Source organism: Pelobates fuscus, chromosome 1 (assembly GCF_036172605.1).
Source record: "Pelobates fuscus isolate aPelFus1 chromosome 1, aPelFus1.pri, whole genome shotgun sequence".
Lineage (NCBI taxonomy): Eukaryota > Metazoa > Chordata > Amphibia > Anura > Pelobatidae > Pelobates > Pelobates fuscus.
In genome coordinates this window covers 496,501,752-496,514,925 of record NC_086317.1, presented here as the reverse complement: position 1 = coordinate 496,514,925, position 13,174 = coordinate 496,501,752, and the positions used below count along the sequence as shown (strand labels likewise).

Sequence of the window (13,174 nt, the reverse complement as noted above, 5' to 3'; positions counted from 1 at the left end):
CCTCCGTTAATGGATGCTCCTAGTGCTTCCTAAGGACTCCAAGCACTCTGGCAGACACCATAATCACCGAATCCAAGAAAACCTTTAAATTCTCCCAAGCGTATGAATGCTGTAGACCATTGAATAGGAACCATACGAATAGGCTTGTACCCCTAGCAGTCAACTGGAACAGCATGCAATAAATCCTTCCCCCAATAATGAGACGACACATCACTTTGAGGGTAAAAACAGGAACTCTGGACTGTCTCATCCAGCCTGGCTTTTATTACACTAATCCACATACAGGCCACACCCAGGGGGAGGCATAAAATAACCAATCACATACATGGTTCAGCCCACACATCCCCTCCCCTCAGATAACATTAAACTCAATTATCCGGTACACTTTTTCAGCCAAGTTCTGGATGTACCCCAAAACCCGGGGGTACACCTTTAAATCCAGCATCGCTGGATAGCCCTTATTCAGGGGGACAACATATCCAAAATTCAAGTAATTCGGATGAATGGTTCGTGAGATATGGGGTTCCAAAGATTTGACCGACCGCATGGGTAAAGTATCCGAAATCAGTTCCATGCATTTTGGCCCTGCGGTCGGTCACAAACAAGGGAATGAAAACAGGCGAATTGCCTGTGTTATAGAGCCTGGAGAGGGTTTGAATGAATTCCCTTGTTTGTGGGGTTCTTTCTACCGAACGGCTGGTCATTCGGTAGTTTTTATACGAATTTCTGGAAGTATGGAGGTCTCAGCGGTGGTTGCCTAGTCAAGTGTCCGATTTTAGTTCCAGACACTCAACGGCAAAACACCGCTGTTCGGTAGTTTAAGATGGCCGCCGCCACGTGTTTGTTTCCCGAATGGCGGCCACCCAGAGGACAAAGAATACATTACACTGATTGCCAATTACCCGTTTGCAACATTGTTGCAAACGGTAATTGGAGGCACACTTAGTCCTGGGTGGTCTGGTTGTTCGGTAGTTTCACTCAATATAATAAATGGAGTGATTCTACCGAACAATCAGATGAATGCTGCATACATATCCCAGGTTAAACTTAATACACATATAATATTACAGGCAGTACACTAGAATATGTATCACAGTCTTAAAGGGACAGTAGTCCCAAAAGTCCCAATATGTCCATAGATGCTGTTAAAAGGGCCAGTAGCAGCAATATACAGTACAATATGCCCCAAATAACCCAGGGGCCATAGTCAGCAGGTAGGAGGCTAGCAAACAGGCTTCTCCAGGGCCCAGTGGCGAGGTGTCAGGATCGGGTCAGGGATCCAACACGCAGAGTACAAAGAGTAGCAGATACGTATACCGGTCCTTAGAATGGCCGGACTTAACGTATAACTACGATAGAAGGGTCAGAGACAAGCCGAGGTCGAGGGAACGAGAAGACAGGTAAGCGAGAGACAAGCCGGGTCAAGGATAACAGAAAGACAGGAGAGTAAATATCAAAGCCGGGTCGGAACCAAAAGACAAGAGAATAACAAAGCACTGTGTGACTAGGCGGACTAGAACCACGACAGGGCAATGAGTAAATGAGATAGCCACTGTTAAGTATGCTGGTTAGGGAGAGAAGACACGCCTCCGGCGAGTCCTGATTCGTCTCCACTGATTTGAGTGACAGGGTGTTCCGGGTTGGCGTCATGACGTCGGCCTCTGAGCCTCCTGCTATAAAAGGAAGTGGCTCCCTCGCGGCCGGCGTTTGCAAGACCGGGTGAACCGCGAGGAACCGAGGAGACATGCCGTCCGGACGGATAAACTTCTAAGTCTCTACCTCTCTTAGAGGTAGAGGCTTCAGGTACCCTGACAGTACCCCCCCTCTCAGATACGCCCACCGGGCGGAAGGAGCCGGGGCGAGATGGAAAGCGGGAGTGAAATGCCCTGCGAAGGTGAGGAGCATGAACATCCTCTTGTGGTACCCAACTCCTCTCCTCAGGACCATAACCCCTCCAGTTAACCAAATATTGTACTCTCCCCCGGGAGACACGAGAATCAATAATGGAGTTAACCTCATACTCCTCCTGACCCTCCACCTGAACAGGGCGCGGAGGGGCGATTGTGGAGGAGAATCTGTTACAGATTAGAGGTTTCAGCAATGACACGTGAAAGGAGTTTGGGATGCGTAAAGCGGCTGGGAGAGCTAGACGATACGCCACTGGATTAATTCGAGTCAAGATCCTGTAGGGACCAATATAACGAGGAGCGAATTTCATGGAAGGAACTTTAAGGCGAATATTCCTAGTACTCAACCAAACTCTATCGCCTGGAACAAAATTCGGAGCCGCCCTTCTACGTTTGTCAGCATGTTTCTTAACCAGCATAGAATTGTGTAGAAGAATCTGTCGAGTCTGATCCCACAACTTCCTCAAATTGGCCACATGGACATCAACCGACGGCACTCCTTGGGAAGGAGAAACCGAGGGAAGAATAGATGGGTGAAAGCCATAGTTCATGAAGAAGGGGCTTGAATGCGTAGAGTCACAAACGAGATTGTTGTGCGCAAACTCCGCCCAAGGAATCAAACCGACCCAATCGTCCTGGTGTTCGGAAACAAAACAACGTAGGTATTGCTCAATCTTCTGGTTGGTACGCTCGGCAGCTCCGTTAGACTGAGGATGATAGGCGGAGGAAAAATTCAATTTGATGCCTAATTGAGAACAGAATGATCTCCAAAAGCGTGAAACAAATTGGGAGCCTCTATCAGAAGTGATCTCCGAGGGAATCCCATGCAAGCGAAAAATTTCTTTAGCAAAGATTTCCGCCAATTCAGGAGAAGTCGGGAGTTTAGGCAACGGTACGAAATGTGCCATCTTGGTAAACCTATCGACTACGGTGAGGATAACAGTGTGCTTTTTAGAAACAGGCAAATCCACAATAAAGTCCATTGCCACACAGGACCAAGGTTTGCCAGGAATTTCCAGAGGCTGCAGAAGACCACAAGGAAGCGAATGCGGTAATTTAGTTTTAGTACAGACCACACAAACTCCGATAAAATCCTTAATATCCTTCCGTAGCGAAGGCCACCAGAAATCTTTGGAGATCAAAGAATACGTCTTGCGAACACCCGGATGACCAGCCACCTTACTCTCGTGAAGACACTGTAAGAGCTCCAATTGGAGTTCAGGAGGAACGAAAAGTCTGGAAGCCGGAGTCAGTCTAGGTGCCAGATGCTGCAAGCTCCTTATCTGATCAAGTAGCGGAGAATGAACTTTGAGAGTAGTATTAGCAATAATGTTACATTTGGGTACTATAGAGGACAAAACCGGCTCAGATACGGCAGCAGGTTCATACTGGCGAGATAAGGCGTCGGCTTTAGAATTCTTAGAACCTGGCCTATATGTGAGTACGTAGTTGAAGTGAGTGAGAAATATGGACCAACGAGCCTGTCTAGATGATAGTCGTTTAGCCTCTCCAATATAGGATAAGTTTTTATGATCTGTCAAAATAGTAACAGGATGCAAAGTACCCTCCAATAAATGTCTCCACTCCTTCAAGGCCATTATAACCGCTAGTAGTTCCCTGTCACCAATGTCATATCTGCTTTCAGTACCTGACAACTTTTTGGAAAAGTATCCACAAGGATGTAATGGTTTATCTACACCCAACCTTTGGGACAGAACAGCACCTATACCTGTCTCAGAAGCGTCAACTTCGAGTAGGAAAGGTAGTGTAGTATCAGGGTGAACTAAAATTGGTGCGGAAGCAAACAGCTCCTTGAGTGTCTTAAAAGCCAGAAGTGCTTCAGTAGACCAATTCTTAGTGTCAGCCCCTTGTTTGGTCATATTGGTGATGGGAGCAATGATAGAGGAGTATCCCTTAATGAAACATCTGTAGTAATTGGAGAAACCAATAAATCTCTGGATAGCCTTGAGACCCTTAGGTAAAGGCCAATCTAATATGGATTGGAGCTTCTCCGGGTCCATTTCAAACCCTTCCCCAGAAATCACATAACCAAGAAAGGTAGTTTGTGATTGGTCAAAGCTGCATTTCTCTAGTTTGCAGTATAAGCCATGCTGAAGGAGTTTGTGTAAAACCCTTCTGACTTGTCCGTGGTGAGTCTCAATATCCCTGGAATGTATAAGTATATCATCAAGGTATACAATCACACAGTCATCTTGAAACTCCCTAAGAACCTCATTAATAAGGTCCTGAAATACCGCCGGGGCATTGCAGAGACCAAAAGGCATTACAGTATACTCATAGTGCCCATATCGAGTATTGAATGCAGTTTTCCACTCGTCACCGTCGTGAATTCTCACCAAATTATAAGCACCTCTAAGGTCTAACTTAGTGAAAATTTTAGAACTTTTTAATCGATCAAAAAGCTCGGTGATCAAGGGAATCGGATATACATTTCTGATGGTTATCTTGTTAAGACCTCGGTAGTCAATGCAGGGTCTTAAAGAACCATCCTTCTTTTTAACAAAAAAAAATCCAGCCCCAGCAGGAGAGGAGGATCTTCTAATGAACCCCTTGTCTAGGTTCTCACGAATATACTCCTCTAGAACTAAGTTTTCATTCGTAGACAAAGGGTATACATGACCCCTGGGGGGCATGGTACCAGAAAGTAAATTAATTTTGCAATCAAAAGGCCTATGTGGTGGTAAGGTATCAGCCTTTCCTTTGTCAAATACTGCCTTTAAATCTTGATACAGGGACGGTATCTGTACTTTGGTAGAGTCGGTAGCGTTATTAAGTGAGTTGACACTACAAAGAGGTGACACTTTCTTTAAACAACTCTCTTGACAATCCTGACCCCACGAAACTATCTCCCCTGATCTCCAATCTATAACGGGGTTATGTCTCTTAAGCCAGGAGTATCCCAGGACTATGGGAACAGAAGGAGATGAAATGAGTAGTAGGGATATTTCCTCCTTGTGTAGAATACCAGTAGTTAAGTAAAGAGGTATGGTCTCCCGGAAAATCACAGGCTCAACTAAAGGTCTACCATCAATGGCTTCAACAGCCAAGGGTGTCTTCCTTAACTGGGATGGGATAGTGTGTTTGGTGAGAAACTCTTGGTCGATAAAACTCTCAGCAGCGCCGGAGTCTATCAATGCCATAGTCTCTAAAGTTCCCTTCTCCCAAGTTAAAGAGACCGGTAATAGGAGTCTATGTTCTTTGTAGTTATGAGTAGAGGACAAAATCGAAACACCCAAGGTCTGTCCTCTAGAGAAACTTAGGTGCGAGCGTTTCCCGGACGACTGGGACAGCTCAAACGTACATGACCTCTGGCCCCACAATACATACACAGTCCCTCCCTTCTCCTGTACTGTCTCTCCTCCTCTGATAGACGAGTAAGGCCTAACTGCATAGGTTCTGAAACCTGTGGATTTTTGGTTTCAGAAATTTGAAATGATGGTGCTAGTGTAAAGGAAGATTTACCGGTTCTATCTCGAGTATTTTGTCTCTCCCTTAGACGTTCGTCAATACGAGAGATAAAGGAAATTAAGTCCTCCAGATTCTCGGGAAGCTCTCTTGTCGCTACCTCATCAAGTATTACATCAGATAATCCATTTAAGAATACGTCTATATAGGCCTGTTCATTCCATTTTACCTCTGCCGCCAAAGACCTGAACTCTAGTGCGTAATCCACAAGTGTTTGGTTGTCTTGTCTAAGGCGCAACAGTAATCTGGCTGCATTGACCCTCCTGCCAGGGGGATCAAAAGTTCTTTTAAAAGCAGCTACAAAGGCATTATAGTTATAGACTAATGGATTATCATTCTCCCACAACGGATTAGCCCATCTCAGAGCTTTCTCAATGAGTAAGGTAATAATAAATCCCACTTTTGCCCTATCAGTAGGGTATGAACGAGGCTGTAGTTCGAAATGAATACTAATCTGGTTCAAAAAGCCACGACACCTTTCAGGAGAACCAGCATAACGTACAGGTGGGGTAACTCGGGAAGAAGCACCTACAGTAACTACCTCTAGCCCTGAACCCACAGAAGAAGCAGACATATTACGCATCTCTTCAGGTGGATTAATAGGACGAGACAGCAGCGCCTGTAGTGCTAGAGCCATCTGATCCATCCTATGATCCATGGCGTCAAACCTAGGATCAGGAGAACCAAGCTGACAATTTGTACCTGCAGGATCCATGGCCCTGTCGTAATGTCAGGATCGGGTCAGGGATCCAACACGCAGAGTACAAAGAGTAGCAGATACGTATACCGGTCCTTAGAATGGCCGGACTTAACGTATAACTACGATAGAATGGTCAGAGACAAGCCGAGGTCGAGGGAACGAGAAGACAGGTAAGCGAGAGACAAGCCGGGTCAAGGATAACAGAAAGACAGGAGAGTAAATATCAAAGCCGGGTCGGAACCAAAAGACAAGAGAATAACAAAGCACTGTGTGACTAGGCGGACTAGAACCACGACAGGGCAATGAGTAAATGAGATAGCCACTGTTAAGTATGCTGGTTAGGGAGAGAAGACACGCCTCCGGCGAGTCCTGATTCGTCTCCACTGATTTGAGTGACAGGGTGTTCCGGGTTGGCGTCATGACGTCGGCCTCTGAGCCTCCTGCTATAAAAGGAAGTGGCTCCCTCGCGGCCGGCGTTTGCAAGACCGGGTGAACCGCGAGGAACCGAGGAGACATGCCGTCCGGACGGATAAACTTCTAAGTCTCTACCTCTCTTAGAGGTAGAGGCTTCAGGTACCCTGACACGAGGTTGGTTTCGCCACACACGCTGTGGGGACTTGGGGGGCAGAAGCCAGCTACACTCGGCCCCAATGCCAGCGCTTCTGCTGGGGTAGCCTGGTGGGGACTTGGCTGGGAAGGGGAGACATCACTTACCCCCTCCTCCTGGTACTCCTGCGATGGTAGCTGGGGATCTGGACCGGCTGTCCAGCATCCCTGTGGGTCAGGCACAGAGACCACGGTCCCATCTGCACCATCTGTGAGATTGATGTCTCCCCTTGGTAGGATAAACTGCTGCTGGGGAGAGAGACCGGTTGTCTCCTCTCCCTGGAACTCACTCTGCTGCTGGGGAGTGAGGCCGACTACCTCCACTCCCTGTAGGGAATACTGCTGCTGGGGAGAGAGGCCGACTGCCTCCTCTTCCTGCAGAACACACTGTTGCTGGGGAGAGAGACCGGTTGTCTCCTCTCCCTGGAACTCACTCTGCCGCAGAACCTCTCCCTGCAGAACTGCCGCTGGGGAGAGAGGCCAGCTGCCTCCTCTCCCTGCAGAACACACTGTTGCTGGGGAGAGAGACCGGTTGTCTCCTCTCCCTGGGACTCACTCTGCCACTGGGGAGTGAGGCCAATTAACTCCCCTCCCTGTAGGGAACACTGCAGGAGACACTGCTGCTGGGGAGAGAGACCGGTTGTCTCCTCTCCCTGGGGCTCACTCTGCCGCTGGGAAGTGAGGCAGTTTATCTCCACTCCCTGTAGGGAATACTGCCGTTGGGGAGAGAGGCCGGCTGCCTCCTCTCCCTGCAGAACACACCACTGCTGGGGAGAGAGACCAGTTGTCTCCTCTCCCTGACGGATACGCTGTTGTTGGGGCACAGGGACAGAATACTTTGCCATCTCTGCACAATATTCTGCTTCCTTCTGAATCTCCTCGGCCACATCTCTCCTCAGTTTCTGTATACGTTGCTCTGTTGGGTCCATACAAAGCCAACCGCCTCTTCAGTAAAGTGTCAAACCATACGTGACTGTACCAATACTCCAGGCTTGCTTGGTGTTCCCAGGATGCTGCTCCTTGCACTATAGAAGCCATCCCACTGCTGCCACCACTGTAACGGCTACCCAGGGTAGAGAGGGGTATATGCCGTTGGCGACGTACTTCTTCCGGGCAAGATGCTGTAAGGGAGAGGTGATGTCCCATCTGCTGGATCCCTGGAGCAATAGAGAGGCAGAGCTCTGAAAAGAGCTAAGTGATTAAAGCTCAGGGGAGTATGCAGAGCATAGCAATCCCCAATGTGAGTATAGCTGTCCCCTCCAATAACGAGATGAGGCTACGTTTTGAAGGGTAGAAAAAGTGTCCCAAAAGATTCAATATGTCCATACACTGTTTTTAAAGGGCCAGCACTAGTCCAAAAAAAAGTCAATAAGACCAAGTAATGGTTTTAAAGGGCCATACACCCCAGGGCCATAGTCATGTGGCAGGAGGCTGGCAATCAGTCCTCTCCAATGCCCTGTGGCGAGGGGCACCTCGACACACACTGTAACTTGTGTAGGTGTGATTTATAGGCCCCCAGGACAAATAGAAGAGTTAGATAATCTATTAGTTGAGGAAATAGCAAAAATGACAATTGTAACGGCACCCCATGTATAGAAGGGGTTCACACACCCAAGCTGTTCCCTTTCCCGAATACAAAGTCAGCTACTGAACACTTCTAAGCGCTGAACAGTAAACACACGAATAATCCCCCAAGTACGAGACGAGGCTCTGTACTGAGGGTCAAGCAGAATCTGTTTAATGTGGGCTACATGCCAGCCTTGTATGCAGGTCTTCCAGCAAGGGACACTCCCATAGGGATCACATACATTTACAGTAATAAACACTCCCACATGAACATTACAACTCCTCCTCTCTATCCTGGAGATAATTGGGTTAAGTGCTAGTAGTAACTCAATTACTTCCAGGGATAGAGAATATCCTCCATTTTAATAAACAGTAAAAATACATAAAAATATATATTTCTAAATATACCGAACAAAATCCCCACATACGTATCCCCAGATAGCTCAGATCTCAGCGCTTAATATAACCGAACAGCGCTCAGATCCCATACATGTAGTTCAATTCCTGTCCTAATGTGTTTTACACCCCACCTCCTATAGAATGTAAGCTTGATCGAGCAGGGTCCTGGTCAACCTATTGTTTCCTGTAAGTTTATTTGTAATTGTCCTATTTATAGTTAAATCCCCTCTCATAATATTGTAAAGCGCTACGGAATCTGTTGGCGCTATATAAATTGCAATAATAATAAATAATAATAATAATTGCCATGGAGCTAAAGTCTTGTACAGGGTGCTTTCGACGAAACGAATGAGATCCATGGGATGGCTATCTGGGTAGTTCTGTTTGTGCATTGTCAATTTACCAAACGGCACAGCGTTCGTATGAACCTTGAACAGAATGATGAAGGGTCAGTGATTTTAGCAGTGTTCGTGGGAAGTAGTATCCGAAATTAGTTCCACAAGTTTGTCGACGAACACCGCTGGGCGTTCGACTGTCCAAGATGACCGCCGCCACGTGTTCGTTCATACGAACGACGACCACCCAGCCGACCGGAGTTGGAAGTGTCTGCGGTTAGCCACAATGTTAATGAGGGCAGAAAGGTTAACGAGCAGCACACTTCCCTGCTGGGTGGCCTGCCATTCGGTAGTTCATTCGGATTTAGGTGAATGAAGGCGAACAACCGGCAAATACCGAACAAACAGACAAAACCGTAATAATCCAAAGGCAGAGAGGTCTGCCACAACAATAAAGGGGGAAGTTATCACCATGGGTGGCTTTAATCTTCCTGATGTGAATTTGAAAACCAAAATAGCTGCTTGTGCCAGGAGCACACATATTCTAAACTCCCTACTGGGATTATCTCTAAAACAAGTCGTTGAAGAGCCAACTCATAAAGAGGCCATACTAGATTTAGTGTTAACAAATGGAGATTTGGTATCAGATATTACTGTAGGTGAAAGTTTAGGATCCAGTGATCATCAGTCAATGTGGTTTAGTAATTTAGTAATTATTAATAAAACAATTATTAAAGGGACACTCCAGGCACCCAGACCACTTCTGCTCATTGGAGTGGTCTGGGTGCCAACTCCCACTACCCTTAACCCTGCAAGTGTAATTATTGCAGTTTTTCATAAACTGCAATATTTACATTGCAGGTTTAACTCCACCTCTAGTGGCTGTCTATTAGACAGCCACTAGAGGTCACTTCCTGGGTTCTAGCACAGGTTTCCTGTGCTAGAGCGTTGCTGGACGTCCTCACGCTGTGTGAGGACCTCCAGCGTCGCTCAAAACCCCATAGGAAAGCATTGAAATGATTTTTCAATGCTTTCCTATGGGGAGACGTAATGCGCATGCGCGGAATTTCCGCGCATGCGCATTAGGTCTCCTCGGCCGGTGAGCGAGATTAGTCTCGCCCACCGGCCGACGTAAACACTAGGAGGAGCGTCGCGGAGGCGGAGACAGCGGCGAGGGACATCGCCGCTGTCCCAGGTAAGTCACTGAAGGGGTTTTCACCCCTTCAGTAACCGGGGATTGGTGGGTGGGAGGGAGAGGGACCCTCCAGTGCCAGAAAAACGGATCGTTTTTCTGGCACTGGAATTTCCCTTTAATTAATTAGAAAAACCCAGAGTGAGGAAGACAGAATGATCTATAAGATTAGGCAGAAAGAGGCTAAGCAAGTTATAAGAGCTTCCAAATCACACACAGAAGAGAAAATAGCACAGTCAGTTAAAAAAAGGGGACAAAACATTGTTAGATACATAAATGAGAAAAAGAAAGTAAAACAAGAATTAGTTAGATTAAAAACAAAAGAAGGAAGGTATGTAGAAGAGTCTAGCTGACTGCCTCAATGAATATTTTTGTTCAGTATTTACAGATGAAAATGAAGGAAAGGGACCTCAGTTAGGAAAAAGGACAAATGAGCAATTCGTTACATGTGAGTTTACAGAGGAAGAGGTTCTATTTCAACTGTCAAAAGTAAAGACAAATAAGACAATGGGATCTGAAGGAATACACCCAAAGTTATTAAAAGAGCTTAGTGGTGTACTAGCAAAACCATTAACAGATTTATTTAACCAATCATTGTTAACAGAAGTAGTCCCAGAAGATTGGAAGTTGGTGAATGTTGTGCCCATTCACAAGAAAGGTAATAGGGAGGAGTCGGGCAACTATAGGCCAGTAAGCCTTACTTCAGTAGTGGGGAAAGTGATGGAAACCATGTTAAAGGATAGGATTGTTGAACATCTAAAAACACATGGATTTCAAGATCAGAGACAACATGGGTTTACTTCCGGGAGATCATGCCAAACTAATCTTATTGATTTTTTTGATTGGGTAACTAAAATAATAGATCAGGGTGGTGCAGTAGACATTGCTTACCTAGATTTCAGTAAGGCTTTTGACACTGTTGCACATAGAAGGCCTTTCAATAAACTGCAATCTTTAAGTTTGGTTTCCAATGTTGTTGAATGTGTAAGGCAGTGGCTGAGTGACAGGCAACAGAGGGTTGTAGTCAATGGGGTATATTCGAAGCATGGGCTTGTCACCAGTGGGGTACCTCAGGGACCCATTCTCTTTAATATTTTTATTAGTGATATTGCAGAAGGTCTTGATGGTATGGTATGTCTTTTTGCTGATGATATTAAGGTATGTAACAGGGAGGGATAAGCCAAATGACAAATGATTTAGGTAAACTAGAAAAATGGTCAGAGTTGTGGCAACTGACATTTAATGTGGATAAGTGCAAGATAATGCATCTTGGATGTAAAAACCCAAGGGCAGAGTACAGAATATTTGATAGAGTCCTAACCTCAACATCTGGGGTGATTATTTCTGATGACTTAAAAGGTAGGCAGACAATGTAATAGAGCAGCAGGAAATGCTAGCAGAATGCTTGGTTGTATAGGGAGAGGTATTAGCAGTAGAAAAAGGGAAGTGCTCATGCCATTGTACAGAACACTGGTGAGACCTCACTTGGAGTATTGTATGCAGTACTGGAGACCGTATCTTCAGAAGGATATTGATACTTTAGAGAGAGTTCAGAGAAGGGCTACTAAACTGGTTCATGGATTGCAGGATAAAACTTACCAGGAAAGGTTAAAGGATCTTAACATGTATAGCTTGGAAGAAAGACGAGACAGGGGGGATATGATAGAAACATTTGAATACATAAAGGGAATCAACACAGTAAAGGAGGAGACTATATTTAAAAGAAGAAAAACTACCATAACAGGAGGACATAGTCTTAAATTAGAGGGGAAAAGGTTTAAAAATAATATCAGGAAGTATTACTTTGAGAGGGTAGTGGATGCATGGAATAACCTTCCAGCTGAAGTGGTAGAGGTTAAGACAGTAAAGGAGTTTAAGCATGCGTGGGATAGGCATAAGGCTATCCTAACTATAAGATAAGGCCAGGGACTAATGAAAGTATTTAAAAACAATTAGCCAGACTGATACCGGAGAAACTGACGGAAGCCAAGCACAGAGAAGTGGACACAGGTTTCTTCAGGAAGGAAGAGATTCTTTATTCGATTCACCGACCGGGGCTAATGTCACCAAAATACAACAAGATCTGAGCCCAGAACTGACTGTGTAAATGCATAATATAGACATATAGCTCCTCCTATAGTTAACTCTACCCACATATACTCTTTACCCAATCAGCTGAACAAAGCCTAACTTCCCTTACCTGTTAGACCACATGGCTCACCCAGAACAATGGAAGGGGGGAAGTGTTTTCAGTTTCTGCATTCCTGCACTTGCTCAGTACAGTGTTGATTGTATCTTAGCTACGTGTAACTGACTAACTGATACACCAACATTTACACATATGCCACGTGGAAATCTCAGCCTACTAAATTTAATTTCTACCGAGCTTCCACCACAAGACTAGATGGGCCGAATGTGTCTGTATCTCCATGTGTTAGTGTGTCTATCTGCACTGTGAGAAGCAGTGGGAGTCTTAAGAAGCAGGGGGCCTGGGGCAGAGGAGAAGCAGGAAAGTCTGAGAAAAAGGAGAGGTGGGGCAGTGAAAACCATATACATTTGAAATAACTGGAAATAAAAGTATCACTTGTATAACTTTTACAGTTTATACTAATAGGCACTGAGCTTTACACTTACTCCTGTTGCTTTTATAATTTTTTCTTTTCTACATTTATTTTAGATTTATTTATTAAAAGTTACTTTTTAAGCTTACAATCTTTTCAGCAAACTATACACAGGTAGAATGGCACTTTTTTCTTTTTTGTTTTTTCCATATGATATTAACCATTTAGGGGTTACCCCCATTTTTTGTGTATTCTACCTTGTGTTATTAAAATCAGGCTCGTGGTTGACTTTTTTCGTTTTTTTCGTATAATATTTGAAATAACAGCAATTATATTTATTTCAAACTTTTTGCTAATATGAGGGGGACAATTATGGAAATGAGCTGCAAAGGGTAAATAGGAGAAAAAAGGTTGGGAACGGC

General features: G+C 45.2%; 1 protein-coding gene across 1 annotated transcript in view; it reads right to left on the bottom strand.

The window, feature by feature from the left end:
- The window catches only part of LOC134586278 (dynein heavy chain domain-containing protein 1-like), a 153,749-nt gene that overhangs the window by 34,822 nt on the left and 105,753 nt on the right, over nt 1-13,174 (bottom strand). The gene's annotated exons all lie outside the window — the stretch shown is intronic.